The sequence below is a fragment of the Gossypium arboreum genome, chromosome 4 (genome assembly GCF_025698485.1).
Source record: "Gossypium arboreum isolate Shixiya-1 chromosome 4, ASM2569848v2, whole genome shotgun sequence".
Taxonomy (NCBI): Eukaryota; Viridiplantae; Streptophyta; class Magnoliopsida; order Malvales; family Malvaceae; genus Gossypium; species Gossypium arboreum.
Genome location: NC_069073.1, coordinates 51580274 through 51594202, shown reverse-complemented (window position 1 = coordinate 51594202; position 13929 = coordinate 51580274). Strand labels below are relative to the sequence as shown.

Genomic DNA, 13929 nt, shown 5'->3' with positions numbered 1-13929 from the left:
CTTTCAATACACTTCCTCCGCACATTGTATTTCCCCCAACCCAATGCAATGCAATATACAAATATGACATGCTATCACATCATATCATGCATGTAAACAATGCATACAGTATCAATCAGTGGGATATCATCATGCTTAATCATATCAGTCATACAGTCATTTCAATCAGTTAGGGGTCTAAGTAAGTTTATCGACCCTATAGTAGGTCCACAGTCGACTCGGGCGACCCGTGCAACTTTAGCAATAAAATAGTGAAAATGGGCCTACAAGCCCATGATGTTCGCCCGTGTGGGCCCACACATCCGTGTGGCCTACATGGCCTAAATTGGCACTGGCCATGTGGATCACACGGCCTAGCCCAAAAATCCCACATGCCCATGTGGGCTCACACGCCCGTATAGCCCACACTGTCCAATTCAGTTTGACCCGTGTATCACAAATGGCTAGCCTCATCGATCACACGCCCGTGTTCAATCACACAGCCTACCACACGAATGACCACACACCCGTATGGCATTGACAGCCTCACTTTTTGGGGTTTTGTCAATTCTCATTTACAGTGTTACAGTTACACACCTATAGTGTTTTTGATACTTAAGCCCTCCTGAACATTTCAATACTGTAAGGTTTCCAATCAACTTGCTAAGAAACAGTACGAAGGAGGCCTCAATCCACATGAAATACGCACGAGTGGCTAACGTTTGCACAAAATAGAAGAACAAAATGCACTCAAGAGTAAAGGAGGAGACAATGGCAGCAAGTGGGGAATTTCGGCACGTGCGCAATACTCAGTGTCGCACTGAAGAACTATATGAATAGAGAGAATGAAAGGGAAAGTGGTGCATGAAGAACCAAAATTTGGTAGCAAGGTGGGGAAGAAAGTAAATAAAGATCAAAAAGAAAGAAAATCACAATATTTCGGCAAGGAGAAAGTAGAATAGCCGTCAGAGGAAAGAGGAACACTTTGGGGATTTTCGAAATAACAAAAAAAAATGAAATCAGATTTGGATAATCCTCAACCTCCCCTAATTCACTCCTAAAAACTCTCCTACTATCCCTCTACAAACTGTTCACTTCCCACTATACCTTAAATTCCTTACTTTCCTCCACCAATCCCACAACTACCGAAGAACCTCCTTATTATCCTCCTAAAAATTGGCCACAACATCCCCACACTCCTCAAATACTCAGAAATTTGGTCAAACTACAACACTTATATGGCTCAAGTAGTAAAAATAAATCCCCTTGATCTTGTAGAGATTCGAACCTCAAACCTCTAGCCACTTAACACTTCACCTATCCACCAGACCAGCAAGCCCATTCTGACATATTTTACCAACATTTATTTATAAGTCTACTGATTAGAGATAGGGCCTTATTCATTTAAAAATAAAAATTTGTCCAAGCTAAGGCTTGAACTTGGCACCCCTCACACACACATAGAACACTTAACCACTAAAGCAGATACACACTTGTGTCACAAACATATGAAAATAAATACATAAGAGATTTTTGGGGCGTTACACTAGCAACCTATATTTTTCATTTATTCACTCATTTAACCACACATTTTCAAAAATAAATCCCTATTTTGCATTTTTACCCAAAATAACTTTAGAAAACTTGTTTAACTATCAACAACTATTCAAAATCCATCATTGATCATCAAAACTCATACATATTCATCAATGACAACATTCAAAATCTTTAACAATTTTGCAAATTAGTCCCTAGGCTAGCTAGTACTAGCTGCAACGATCTCAAAAACGTAAAAATCATTAAAAATCGAGTCAAAATCACTTACCAATTTAACTTTGCAAGTGCTGAACCCTAAAACAACTTCTATGGCTTCTTCTTCTTTGTATTTTCAGCTAGTAATGAAGATGATAGCATAAAAATTGTATTTGTTTTATGTAATTAACTTATAAATATACTAATTACCAAATTAACCTTAATATAAAACCGTTAAAACACATAAACCATGTCCATGAAAGTCCGCTCATTATTATAATGGAATAATTGCAACATAAATCCATCAACTATTTAATTTCATAGCTAATAAACCCTTTTAACTAATAGAATATGCATTTTACATTTTACGCGAGTCCTTCTTACCGAATTAAGCATTCAATTGCTAAAATTTCTTCACGAAACTTTCACACATACATGCTATCATGCTGTAAACACTTAAAATAATATTAAAATAAATATTTTGATCTCGGATTTGTGGTCCCAAAACTACCGTTTCGATTTGACAAAAAAAAAGGTTGTTACAGTATCTTTGCCATAGTATTCTTAGTTATTTATTTATTCACTCGCGTATTATTCACGTAGTTATTCTCAAAATTGCTGTTGCACTTTTACTCTTGCTTTGCCTTAGCATGTAACAGTATTAGTCAGTATACATTTTGGACACATCCTTACTATTTTAATTTACCATCGTGTGCTTAACTTGGTTTTACCATAACATTAATAATAATTCATTATAATAACTTGATCACTTTTATACCTAATTTGGTCATTGTAGAGATGATCTCACTTATCACTTCTTGATTTGATGTGTATACTTGCACAATTTGAATATCATTTCACATGTGACAAGTTTTTGGCGCCGTTACCGGGGATCGACAAATTGGTGTAATTTGATTTGGTTATTTTACTTAATTCCATTAAGTTTTATTTAACTTAGTTTAATTTAATTTCTATAAGTTTGCCATAAGTGCATGAAAAGAGGCATTCCTACTAACATGTAATATCCTTTTGACCCAAAGATCGAAAGAACTTTACGAAGAAGGCGAAAGAACTGTAAAAAATGGCTAGGAACAAGAATGATCCTGGTCTCAATGATAATTTGAATGGCTAAGATATTAATCCTCCTATTTGTAGGGTGATACATGGAATCAATGATAATCTAAATGGTCAGGACGTTAATCCTCATGCTTATAGGGTGATAGATGACCGAGACAGACCAATCTAAGAGCATGCTATTCCAATTTTAGAGGATTTAAATCTGAGAATAGTCAGATCACACATAAAATCTTGGTAGTTTAAGCTAAAATTGGTAATGTTTTAAATGTTACAAATAGTAGGACAGTTTAGTGGATTACCCACTGAAGATCCATGACTACATTTACAACTTTTTCTAGAGATTTGTGACTCGTTTAGACAATATGGTGTTCTTGAAGATGCTTTGTTGCTTAAACTATTTCCATATTTTGTAAAAGTTCGTGTGAGAGCATGGCTGAATGCTTTGCCGTCGAGAATAGTGGCATCAAGGAATGATCTTTGCCAGATGTTTTTGCTACGGAATTGTAACATCCCGAATTAGGGCTTAGTAGAAACAGTGGTTTCTAGACCACAAATCCAAGGTAGAAATAGTTATTATATGATTCTTATGAGGATTACGTTATGAACTCATGCTCGTGTGAAAGTTTCATAAAGAAATTCTATGCATAAAATGTCTAATTGCATTTTAAGGACCAAATTGAATAAAGTGTAAAACTTGCATTCTAGAAGCTTTAAGCATGAAATTTCTTTAGATTATGAATTAGAGGGTACTAATTAGCAATTTGACCAATTTCTAAAATTTTGGACAAAAATTAACTTTCATAGGAAAAATGTAAAAGAGAAACCCTAAGGGCATTTTGGTCATTAGGTAATTAAAAGAATAAAAAGGGAAAATCAAAGAAAAAATGTGTCCATCTTCTTCAAGTGTTGGCTGAATTTCTCAATAGCCATAGCTAGGGTTTTGTTCAACATTTCCAAGCTTGATTGTAAGTCCTCCCTAGCCCCGTTTTTAATGTTCTTTGTATTTTTTAAGTCCTTGAAGCATGATCTACCCATTTCTAGCTATATTTTAAGCTAGGGTTCATGTATGAAAATTGAACCATGTACAACATGCTTGTATTTTGATGATTAAGGGAGGAATATGTATGTTTGAGGCATTATAAACATCTTTTACTAGGTGATTTTTAGTGAAAACCCCTAAACAAGGGACTTGTTTGTAAAAGTGTAAAAGAGAATAGTAATAATGTGAAATAAGAGAAAATAAGGGCTGCTATAAGCTTAGTAAAAGCTCGACTAGGCTTGGGTAACCAAGAAAATGCATGCATTTCATTTTACGAGTCTAGGGGCCAAAGTGCAAATATGTGAAAGTTTAGGGATCAAAATGTAAAATTTCAAAAGTATGATTTATGGACCGATTTGAACAATGTGAATAATAAATAAGTTAAATTTGGCATTATAGATCAAGAAAAACGTGAACCGGGACTTGATCGAGGAAAGAATAAAGTGCACGATGATTAGGCTCGATTATCATCATTTTGTACCGAGGTAACTACATATGCAAATATTGTGGTGTTGTAGTATGTTTTAATGTTTTAATATATTGTAATAATTGTTTTATTATAATTATGCGTTATATGCTTCCTGATTGTTATGAAAGCATGAATGTATCATAGTCGTTATCCATGACATTACGAGCAAGTACGATGGAGATACTATATGCAAGTAAAGAAAAATCCCGTTTGAACCTTAGGAATAGTTTAGGATACAAGTGACATGTCACTAGGAACTAAGATGTCTAAACTCGTTGAGTGGTCCGGGTTCGTGATATATGTGGCATCCGAGCTCGTTGAGAGGTCCGAGTTCATTATGGATGTGTTACATGTTATGTGGTAGCTTCGGCTATGTTGTATATGTGGCACTTATGTGCAAGGTTTCCGCGTATCCAATAGTATTTCGAGAGTTCAACAGGTAATGTAATGAATGTAAAGAGAGTCTCGAGGAGGACATATGAAAGAGGTATGGTTACGGATACTTTACAATGAGTACATGTATGTATGCTAAACTTACGAGTAATGCCTTAATAAAGACGGATTTATGATGAGCACGTATATATATATGTCCTTATGATGAGTAAGCAAGAAGGTTTGAATGATGAATAATCTTTCTGTTTATGTTGCTATGTTTTTGCATGCTGATTCCTTATTACCATTTCATATTATTTGTATGTGGACTTACTAAGCTTTAATGCTTACTTCCCTCTCTTTCCATCCTTTGTAGTTCCGCCAAGCTAGCTCGGGGATCGGAACCTGTTGGAGTATTTGATATGTGATATTTACGACAGGTTTTAAAAATTTATAATTAATTATTCTTGAAACTAACTATTATCATGATGAAGGCAAGTGTGCCTATCAAACAGTAGTATAGCTTTAGCAAGACCGGATTGTCGAGCCCAAAGGAACCAAGAGTACTAGTAATTACTTTCTTTTTATTATCTAGCCTAAAAATTAAGGGATTTGCTTACCTAAACTAATTAACTAAACTAAGGGTGCACAGAGAGAGAACTAGGGAAAAGCTTTTGGGAAAACTTAATTGATTAAGGCAATACCCAAGGAAAAATCCACCTAGACTTCACTTATTATTTAACTCTGAATCAGACGATTTATTCATTTGACTTGATCTGTAGAAATCTCTAAGTTATATTATTATCTCTCTCAAGACTAATAACGTCTAACCCTGGGTTGATTAATTGAAATCTCTTTCTAATTAACACCCTAGTGTTGCATTAACTCGATCTATGGACTCCTTTATTAGGTTTCACCCTAATTCGGAAAAATCTTGTCACCCTATCTCTAGGCGTGCAATCAACTCTGTTTAACTACGACAATTTACTCTTAGACAGGGACTTTTTCTCCTCTGAATAAGCGCATTAACTTGAATCAATATCCTGGAATATTAAAACAAGAATTAAGAACAAGTCAAATATTTATCATACAATTCAGATAATAATAACAAGATCCGTCTTAGGTTTCATTCCCCTTAGGTATTTAGGGGGTTTAGTTCATAATTATGAAAGAAAACATCTCAAAAGAATAAAGATAACAAAACATAAAGAAAACCCAAAACTCCTAAAGGAAATTGAAGGGAGATCTTCAGTCTTGACGATGAATCCGACTTCTAAGATGGATCAATCGGCTTTCCTTGAGTAATTCCTTGCTTCCTACTCTATGTGTCTTCTAAGTGCCTCCTCAGGTGTTTAAATAAGCATTAGAATTCCTAAGAGCCCTCAAAAGTGGCCTTTTCCGAATAGGACTATACTTGAGCTCGATAGGGACACGCCCTTGTAACACGTCCGTGTGCGATTGCTTCAGAACGTGGTCAAGGCTGTTAAATAGGCATAAGCGTGTGGTCTACCCGTGTAAGTCATGCTTCGATTCTGCCAAATGGACACAGCCATGTGGCCTACCCTTGTGAGGAAGTCCAGGCCATGTTGATTTCCCATGTTGGCCCATTTTCTCTGTTTTTGACCCGTTTCTTGCTCTTTTTACTCTCTTATGCTCGCCTAAGTCTAAAACATGAAATTAAAGGATTAGGAGCATCGAATTCACCAAATCTAAGGAGAAATCATCCATAAATGTGCTAAGCATAGAATAAAAATATGTATAAATCACGGTTTATCAAATACCCCCACACTTAAGCGTTTGCTTGTCCTCAAGCAAAATCCTCAACTCTCAATCAATATAAATTCTTCTCAACTTATAATCCCTATCGATAATATCTCAAAATAAACCATAAGTGCTCATACATTGAGAGTTCAACTAGAAGAACATCAAAGTTTCAAACATTCCAAGTTGAGCGTTTTATCACGAAAACATAGGTGTCTCCCCTTATTTAAGTGATTACCTTTGATTCAATATATGACAAAGTTTAACATCCTCACTGAAGATTCACTCAAATCACTCGAGGTGTTTAAGGACAGTAAATGAAGCACTCGTTAGTCAATATGAAAAGTTATTTCCATAGGCTTGCATGAAAATCAAATCTCCACCACTATATATTCAGATGATACGTCAATTAAAAGGTCTTTAGAGGGTTGTAACGTGGCTTTGGTTAGGGGTGTGGTCACAAGCTAAAAGAAAAGGTTAGAATCGAGATTGAATTGAAAAATTAGCTAACTAGAAAAATAACTAATCATTAATTGAATACAAGTGAGCTTCTTCTCAGAATATGGGATTAACACTTAAGCTCAAAAAATGACGAATTACTACAAATATATATGTATGTTTTTTTTTAGGAACAAGTCAAATAACATAGGCTATCTATCAAAAATAAAACATAGCTAAGCAATTTATTCAAATCAAATCTCGACAAAAATAAAGATCGAATTAATTTAGGGGATTTCAACAATAATGGGTTAAGGGTTAATGTTGAGGGTAAATCAATGAATGGGTTGTTAGGCTCAAGTGGGTTCACTAAGGGTTAATTGTGAAGGTAGGCTTTTATGGAGTGAGTAGGTTAAACCTAAGTGCTTTTATCACCTCGACATATCAAATCACATGGTGTGGTCTTGACATGCATAATCAAGCAAGTTCTAGAATGACAATTCAATATTGACGCACTCAAAGCAACAATAAAAGTGAGCATGAAAGAAATAATAGATGCTCTAAAGGCTCAAGATCTCACAAAAATTATGGCTTTTTGATGTTAAAAATTGTGAATTTTAACTCAAGATAATACCTAAACTTGGGGAAACAACCTAAAAAAATTTTAATTCTTAAAAATCAACTTATCATGCTTGATTCTCTTATTCCTTAAAGTTTAAACAATCAATGCATGAATGCCTATGTTTTAATTCAAGACATATCAATAAAAATCATAATTGAATCAAAATTCATTTTAATAATGATATGAGAAGATCACATGAAAATAAGACAAAAGTCAGGGAATTTTCTGATAATGAAATAAATAACCCCCCCACACTTAAGATGTACATTGTCCTCAATTTACAAAGTTAGATTTAATGAAAAAAATAAATACAAGATCATAAGATAAGGAGAGAAGTGAAACTTCCTGAATGATGAATGGACTCCTTGAATTGGAGTTATGGAGAATAATCGACCAAGTTAATGATGAGATTGGAGGAGGATACTCCGGTGGTGGTAGAGGTTGGTTCCACAACCACAGTGTCCAGTGAAAAAGTTATCATGGTGGTCGGGCAGGACATAGAAGTCGTGGAGGACCTTTTCCAATAGAGTTGCAAGTTCCTAAATAATAGTGAGCTTTGGAGCTCTTTATAACTGTGATAGAATCAGGAACTTTTTAGAAAATATAAAGAAGCATAATTACTCATAAACAAATAGCTGAATAAAAATTATAAAATCTCAAGATAAAATAGTATTAAAGGGAAATAAAAAGTAATTTCAACATATAAATAAAGATAAAAATAAAATAATAAAAAAATAAAAATAATAGGTGTTTATAAAGAAATTGGGGCACACGGCCGTGGGACACGCCCGTTTGCCCCCATTTCTGTAACACCCCGAACCCGAGACCGTTGCCGGTGTCGGACACGAGGGGTTAACAAGCCAAAACCACTTATGGCACCGACCAATTTGACATTCCCAGGCAAGCTGGAAAACTGCATCGCTGTCGCCTTAAAAAGGATATCTCGAGTTTCACAACTCAGAAACTGATTCCGTAAATTTTACCTGAATTTAGACTCATATATACATCCATGTATTTATTTCTAGAATTTTTGGTCGGGCCAGTTGGTACAGTTTATTAGTTAAAGTCGCCCATGTTACAGGGGTCGACTACACTGACCTTCGCGCGTTACAACTTGAATATCTCTCTGTACAGGGTTTCAATACTGATACCGTTTATTTCAAATGAAACTAGACTCAAAAAGGAATCTGCACATATAAGGCATGACTTCTAATTCATTCTGGATAATTTATGGAAAATTTTCAAAGCCGTGACAGGGGACCCACAAACCGTTCCAGCCCTGTCTCACGAGAACTTTAATATCTCTCGATATACTGATCATATGATCGTTTCGTTACTTTCATATGAAAATAGACTCGTCAAGGTTCGATCACATAATTTATTCACTATTTAACACCATTCCTACAAGTTTTGGTGATTTTTCACATCCACATCACTGCAGCTGGCAGCCTCTATTTTTAAGGTAGGCTTTACCTATATTGTAGTTCCCATGGACCAACTATAGTCTAGTCATACTTAGGTCCACATGTGATCATATTTAGCCATTCCAATGGCTGATCATGTGACCAACTCTCTCATTGAAAACCATAATCACATCATGAAACCAAATATAATTACAAACCACATATGGTCAAATTCCATACTCCACTTTTACGAACCATTTTCGCATGGCCGTACACATATACATCACAAGTACTTAAAACAACCGAGGGTGGTCCTATACATGCCATATCCGAACTCAACTAAAGGAGTACCAAAAGGGCTTTGATAGTGTGGTTGACTTCAACTTCTATGATCCCGAATCCGATCGCTAACGAGCAAAATCTATAACAGAGAAACAAAGAAACGGAGTAAGCAATTTATGCTTAGTAAGTTTGAGCCATAATATACACACAACCAAAGCATAGCATTCAAGTAGCTAAACAATAATTCATATGCACAATTTCTCAAAGACATGCTTACTTCACAATCCCAACTCTTATTTTCATACACAAACAACGGCTTAGTTAAGGCCGATAGCTCGTTTATCATTGGAGCGAATATTCAACGACTTACTCATAGTGTGCAAAGCACACACAAAACATACCTTGTTGGGAATTTCACAAGTGCATTAACTGAAAATTTTCCAGCAGCTTATAAATTTGAATCACATACCTTGGAGTTTATCCGGATATAGCTACTCGTTCAAAACACGTTGGGACATAGCCGGTTATGGTAACCCGCACAAATGCCTTGGGACTTAACCCGGATATCACAACTCGCACAATTGCCTTGGGCTTAGCCCGGATATCATAGCTCGCACAATTGCCTTGAGGTGAGCCGGATATCTGGTCGCACAATTGCCTTGGGCTTAGCCCGTATATCACTCGAACATTCATGCACATCTTTGTTTCATTTTCACAACAAAACTTTTATGCACAATTCACTTAACAAAAATATCATTTCGGCTCAATGGCCATATACAAGGCGAAATTTGATTGCTTATTACTTCATTCAATCGAATCAAAATCTAAGTTTCGATACTCAAAACTTACCTCGGATGTTGTCGAGCGATTCGATGGCTATTCGACTACTTTTTCCTTCCCTTTATCGGATTTGGTCCCCTTTGCTCTTGAGCTTAATTTAACAAATAATTTGATTCAATCATTTGAGTATCGAAAAGAGCGAACTCAAGGCACTTAGCCCACATATACTCACTAGACATTAAAGTCACATAAGTACGAATTCATGAATCGACTTAACACACAAAGCCTTCAACATGCTTACTCATGGCGAACAACTCAACCTCTTAGGCACTCATTCATGGCCGATTATGCATGTTGATGTTGAGGCCAATTACATGTTTAACACCACACATGAATGGCACACATTTTACTAGCTAATGCTTTACATATTGTAGCTCAATACTTATAATATAGCATCAAGCACTCATATGGCCGATTATACTTAGTCATACTTGCACCAAATCAACAATAAATTCCAAGATTTTCACATCATATGTGTACTAGGCCGAATGTACTTGCAATTTCACAACCATTCTTCAACATTTTCTTCTTTAAGCAAACATATTTATCACTTACTTCATAACCAAAACATCATGTGCAAACATATACACATATAGGTGCATGGCCGAATCTCAAGGTGTTCATAACCATCTAAAACACAAATTTTTTTACCATTCAAGTAACAAGCATAAATCATGCTCATGAATGCACCATGGCCGAATACATCACAACCATACCCTTTCAACTTCGGTCATGGTTAAACAAAGATTTCAATGACCTACTCAAGAATACTAAAAGGAAATTTCAAGAGTAGTCAATCCATCATTACATGCATCATCAACAAGCTTCACATTTAGCATGCAATGGCTTTAACACAATATCAACCTTGGCCAAATACCATTTTCATGGCATAACAAGGATTTGAACCATGGCTAACATGCACATCAAGTTAGCAACCAAAACAAGCATGAACTTCATGACACAACCTCAAACATACCTTAATCTTGATACAAGTATAGCCAAATCTCCTTCTTGTTCTCTTCCAAACCAAGCATGAAGCAAAACTCCTATCTCCTCCCTTAGTATTTTCGGCCAAAAGGAAAGAACAAGGATGAACAATTTTTTCTTGTTCTTCTTTCACTTGCACGGCAATGGGGGAAATGCCACACTCACACACATTTTTTATTTCTCATCCAACATCATTAATTTTTTATCATTTAATACATCATGCATTAACAAAACATGTTTCAACATGTTTTCTTTGCCCATAAACCATGTCATGGCCGCCACTATGCCATCTTTGGGGAATTTGACATGCAAATCCCTTAATTTTGCATGCATTTTCAACTAGTCATCACACATTTCCCCATCATACTTTCAAAGTTTACTACTAGGTCCTTTCTAGTGAAATTCACCTTTATAACACTAAATCGAACCATCAAAAATGTCACACATGAATACACACATATTATAGGCATCAAAATAAATTTTAAATTATTTTTACGCCTCGGTTTTGTGGTCCCGAAACCACATTCCGACTAGGGTCAATTTTGGGCTGTCACAATTTCAGCCTGTGAGTTTCGTGGTTTTCAAAATTGGGCGCATTGGTGCACATGGCCATGTTGCACAGCCGTGTCATTCTTCGTTCGCTTCCCCCATGCCCGTGTATGCAGGCACACGCCCGTGTTGTTTTGACAGGCTCGACCACGGTCGGTGGGCATGGGCATATCGCACGCCCGTGTTAATTTGGCAGGATTGCCCACGGTCATGCTGCACTGCCGTGGCAACTTATCGAATCCCGTGTTTGGGAAAAATTTTACCCTTTTTTCACACTTCCGCTCGTGGTGTGAGCACGGCCTAAGGCACGCCAGTGTGTCTGGCCATGTGATTCTGGAAAACCTGTGGCCAAGTACTCAGTTAGTGATTAAATGTTAAAAACTAAAATTTAAAGAAGTTAACACCGTTAGTGCTCGGATTGCCTCCCGAGAAGCGCTTATTTATAGTCTAAGCTCAACCTACCTTTCTGCTTTATGGTCATGGTGGTGTGTGGAGTTTACACTCCTCCTCCTCCTTGCTATCAATTTTATCAAAATAAGGTTTTAGACAAGTACTATTTACCTTAAAAGTGCCAAATTTTGGATGAATTACCTCAACTGTACCGTATGGAAAAATTGGCAATACGAGGAATTTCTCCATTAGATTTAGAAGTGGCAATATGAGGATCTGCTGCATCCAGTAGTACTTTGTCTCCAACCTTAAGTTGATTTGGTGGAATATTGAGCTTGTCAAGGCGTGGTTTTGGTTTATTTGTCTTCCATTCATCTAGTTCCTCGATTTGTAGCCTTCGTTCTTTATAGATGGGTTCTTTGTTGTTACTTGAACAAGGCTCATGTGCGCTCTTCGAACGTGTTTCTGGATCTTTCAATTTGTTGGCCAGCTTGTTCTGTAGAATTGCTGAGCAAACAGCATTTAACTTCACATGCGATGCCTTATCCAACTTCCGTTTATTCGCTAAAAGCTCCTTTAAGAATTTGACTGTGTTTGGCATCTGCGAAAGAGCTTTAATAAACGGTAAGTTAATTTTTTTAATAGTTTAAGGAATTTACCAAATTGTTCATCTGTGCGGTCTTTCCATGTCACATTGGGGTATGGCACTCATGGTTTTTACTCTTTACTTACCGGTTTCTGCTCACTATGGTCTACCTCGCTTTCACCTTTACTTACCACAATTCCTTGCCTCGGTTCTAGTTCAGGTTCAACTAACCCTTCCTCGTCTTGGACGGTAATTGTATTGAGTTGTTCCCTTGGGTTAGATTCAGTTTTACTCAGCGGGCTACCTTATGGTCATTCAGATATCAATTTGGCAAGTTGGCCTATCTGAGTTTCGAGCCTTTGGATCGATGCCTGTTGATTCTTAAGTGTTGTTTCGGTATTTTGAAAGTGAGTTTTCGACACTGAGATAAACTTTGTTAGCATCTCCTTAAGGTTCAGCTTCTTTTCCTGTTGGTAAAGTGGTTGTTGAAAGCCTGTAGGTGGTGGTGGTCTCTGATTCCCTTGGCCTCCCCATGAGAAATTTGGGTGGTTCCTTCATCCTGCATTGTAAGTGTTACTATAAGGATTATTTTGAGGTCAAGGATTATTACCCATATAATTTAATTGCTCGTTTTCCATGATGTGGCCATAAGGTGGGTATTTTGAATTGCCCATCCCTCCTCCACTTGTATTGCATTGCATTATTGGGTGAACCTATGAAAAACCAAGAAAACCGTCAATTTTTCTATTCAAAAGTTCTACCTGATTAGAGAGCATGGTGACCGAATTGACGTTAAAAGTACCAACTGCTTTCGTTGTTTTTGTCCTCATGACTTTCCACTGATAATTATTCAGCGACATCTCTTCTATAAATTCATAAGCATCCTCACGTGTCTTATTATTAATAGTCCCACCAGCGGCTGCATCAACCATCTGTCTAGTTGAAGGATTTAGGTCATTGTGAAAAGTTTGAACCTGTAGCCAGAGTGGTAGCCCATGGTGAGGGAACCTTCTCAATAGATCTTTGTATCTCTCCCATGCATCGTAGAGTGTTTCTAGATCCATCAGCACAAAAGAAGAGATATCATTCCTTACTTTAGCTGTTCTAGCCGGCGAAAAATATTCTAGTAAAAACTTTTCAGTCATTTGTTCCCAAGTAGTGATTGACCCTCGTGGTAATGAGCTCAACCACTGTTTAGCCTTATTCCTAAATGAAAGGGAAATAACCGAAGGCGTATGGCATTGTCTGAAACGCCATTAATTTTAAATGTGTCGCAAAACTCCAGAGAATTCGCCAGGTGATTGTTTGGATCATTATCCTGCAAACCATCAAACTGAACAAATTGCTGTATCATTTGAATCGTGTTAGGTTTCAGTTCAAAAT

General features: G+C 36.6%; 1 non-coding gene across 1 annotated transcript; it reads left to right on the top strand.

Moving 5' to 3' along the window:
* Window positions 1-13536: 13536 nt before the first annotated feature.
* Window positions 13537-13643, top strand: LOC128292462 (small nucleolar RNA R71). The gene has a single exon (XR_008282447.1). It is a non-coding gene; the product is annotated as a small nucleolar RNA R71 (small nucleolar RNA).
* The last annotated feature ends 286 nt before the right edge of the window (window positions 13644-13929 follow it).